The following is a 3,307-nucleotide window of genomic DNA, read 5'->3' as shown; positions in this document are numbered from 1 at the left end:
CTCATCATCTGGATTGATGATGCGTATTGGAATGGGCTTGGTGCTGTGCTTTGGAGCCATCCTGTTCTTTGTTATGATGCCGACTTGAAAAGGCGCCTTCGGGTCGTCACTGTCAAAATCATGGGGACAGGTCTGGATCAGGCTCGGTGACTGTAGGTTGGCCCGGGCATCCCGGCAAAGCTGGCTGGAGCGACGAAAGCTAGCACGTAGAGTTGATCTGTATAAAGCAGCATAGATGCCAAGTTTGCCACACTGCAAACATCGTCGGGATTTGGCAGGACACTGCCGCTTTAAATGGGCGGAGCCACAGTTGCCGCACGCTGTTGCGTCAGTGCGTTCGTTGCACCACCGCGCATGTGCGGTGTGATAAGGCGTGGTGCACGCCTGCGCATTACGTTCGTCAACGTCGTTGTCCCCTCGTTTGGTGCGCCCAAGCGCGGGAGTCCGTGGAAAGCGCGCAAAATGGCCGCCCTCATCCAGGCTGAGGCCCTGGAGTGCTTTGATAACTTGCACCCGTTCTGCCTCGTGGGGAGCTTGCCGCGCCGTTTCAGCCGCCTGGATGTGGGAATACCGACTAGTGGTATGTTCGTGGAGCACGCAGGTCTCAATGGCAATCGCTAGGGTGAGCTGCTTGACCTTAAGGAGTTGCTGGCGTAGGAGGTCCGACTGAACACCGAAAACGATCTGGTCGCGTATCATGGAGTCGGAGGTGGACCCGTAGTTACAGGACTGCGCAAGGATACGGAGGTGGGTGATAAAGGACTGGAAAGGTTCGTTCTTACCCTGTAAGCGCTGCTGGAAGATATAGCGCTCGAAGCTTTCATTCACCTCGACGTTGTAGTGACTGTTAAACTTGAGGAGGATCGTCCTGAACTTAGATTTATCTTCCCCATCGGCGAAGGTGAGAGAATTAAAGATGTGAATGGCGTAGTCCCTGGCTGTGGAGAGGAAGAGAGCAATCTTCCGGGCGTCTGAGGCAGCTTCCAGGTCCATGGCCTCAAGGTATAACTAGAAGCGTTGTTTGAAGATCTTCCAGTTGGACCCCAGGTTGCTGGTAATGCGGAGCGGCGGCAGCGGGCCGACGCTGTCCATGTTGCAGGATGGCTGTAGACTGGTGGAAGGCAGATCACTGGAAGGTAGGTCTAAGAAGTTCTAACATCCTTCAAATACTGGTACCATGATGTGTTGGGTGCTCTGGATCCGTGAAAGACATACAGGCCACCAACACTTAAAATCGTACAACACTATTTTATTAAACTATAAACTGCTGAACATACTCTTACTGTGGGTTAACACAATGTTAGATTAACTAAAGACCTGTTCCTGTCCTAACCAGTCGGATCACTCAGCACGTGGTGAGAATCTGTGCTGTAAACTATAAGCTCTGTACTTCTGAAAGGCTGCATCCCGAATGAGCGGGAAAACTGATTTCCTCTGTCTTTATAGTGAGTGTGCTCTAACTGGTGATTGGCTGCGGTGTTATGCATGTTGATTTGTCCTATTGTATGTCCATCAGTGTGTGTGTGTCTGCACCATGATATACTGGTGTATATTGTGACACAAACCTTATCTTTCCTAATGCAGGAACAAGGCGCTCGCCCATGCCCTCACTTTAGGCGTCTCCGAGTCCTGCCCTCCCAGCAATATCCGCCTCCGGGTTATCAGGGAGGCAACGGCTAACATGTCTGCCTCTCTCCCTACCTGCCCCCCAAGATCCTCCGAATCTCCAAATATTGTCGCCCACAGGCTCGGAGCCACCTTCACCCCCAAAATCTTTGACATTGTCTCTGCAAAAACTTTCCAGCGCTCCTCCAACTTCGGGCAAGCCCAGAACATGTGGACGTGGTTCTCCGCCCCCCCCCCCCCTGTACATCACCCACACCTATCCTCCGTCCCGGAAAAGAACTGACTCATCCTTGCCACCGTCCTCTTCCGGTTCTTGAGCCGAGCGAGCGGCCGACAGGTACCATGGCTGCCCTAAAACCACTCATCAAGCCCAATATTGTGAAGAAACGCAGAAAGAAGTTCAACCGTCACCAGTCGGATCGCTATGTGACGATTGCACGTAACTGGCGTAAACCCAGAGGGATTGACAATCGAACGTGCGGGAGGCTAAGGGTCAGATTCTGATGCCTAACATTGGTTATGGCAGTAATAAGAAGACCAAACACATGGATTCAAGAAATTCCTGGTCCACAATGTCAAGGAGTTGGAAGTCCTAATGATGAGCAACAAGACTTATTGTGCAGAGATTGCTCACAATGTCTCCTCCAAAAACCGCAAGACAATTGTAGAGAGAGCAGCCCAGCTTGCAATCAGGATCACCAATCCCAATGCCAGATTACGCAGTGAAGAGAATGAATAAAGTGGCCTAAAAGCAAAAAAAAAATCCTTGCCACCGTCATGTGTGCCCGGTGCACCACTTTGAACTGAATGAGACTTAGTCTAGCACATGACCAGGTTGAGTTAACCCTTCGCAGAGCCTCACTCCAGATTCCAGCTTCAACGGCTCCCCCTAACTCTCATCCCATTTCTGTTTGTCTTACTTCACCAGGGATCTTTCTCTCTCCATCAGATCCCCATAGAAATCTGAGATCTTGGCCTCTCCTATCTTGTCCTCAGACAGAGGTTCATCTTGTAGGGCCAGAGATGCAATTTTGGGAACAAAGCCAGCTCTTTCCTAACAAAGTGCCTGATTTTCAGGTATTGAAATCCATTCCCCTTTGGCAGCTGGTACTCCACCTCCAACTTCCCTAACTCCGTGAACATCCCCTCTGTGAACAGATCCCTGAAGTATTCTATCCCAACCCACTCCCACACCCTAAATGTGCAGCTGAATCCGGCCGGGATAAACCTATGATTGCTACAAATCGGTGCCGACAGTGACATGCCTTCCATCTTGAAATGCTGTCAGCATTGGTTCCATACCTTCGACGCTGATACCACTACAGGGCTCGTGGAGTACTTAGATGGTGAGAACGACAACAATGCCCTCAAACGTGACCCTCTGCACAAGGCTTCCTCCATCCGTCCCCACGCCGACCTCTCCTCCACTGCCCACTTCCTGACTTTTGCAATGTTCACTTCCCAGCAATAATTCAGCAAGCTCGGTAACGCTAACCCCCCCTCTCCATCTATCTCTCTCCAGGAACACCCTTCTAGTCCAAGGCACCTACCTGCCCATATGAACTCTGAGATCATTTTATTGACCCTACTGAAAAAAGACTTGGGCACAAAGATCAGGAGGTTCTGGAATACGAACAGAAACTTTGGCAACTCCGTCACGTTTACCGCCTGGACCCTTCCA

General features: G+C 50.9%; 1 pseudogene; it reads left to right on the top strand.

Moving 5' to 3' along the window:
- Nucleotides 1-1,949: 1,949 nt before the first annotated feature.
- LOC119954302 lies at nt 1,950-2,379 on the top strand (annotated as a pseudogene).
- Nucleotides 2,380-3,307: the final 928 nt, after the last annotated feature.

The sequence above is a fragment of the Scyliorhinus canicula genome, chromosome 19 (assembly GCF_902713615.1).
Source record: "Scyliorhinus canicula chromosome 19, sScyCan1.1, whole genome shotgun sequence".
NCBI lineage: Eukaryota > Metazoa > Chordata > Chondrichthyes > Carcharhiniformes > Scyliorhinidae > Scyliorhinus > Scyliorhinus canicula.
The sequence above is the reverse complement of the archived record's forward strand: the minus strand, read 5'-3'. Positions and strand labels throughout refer to the sequence as shown.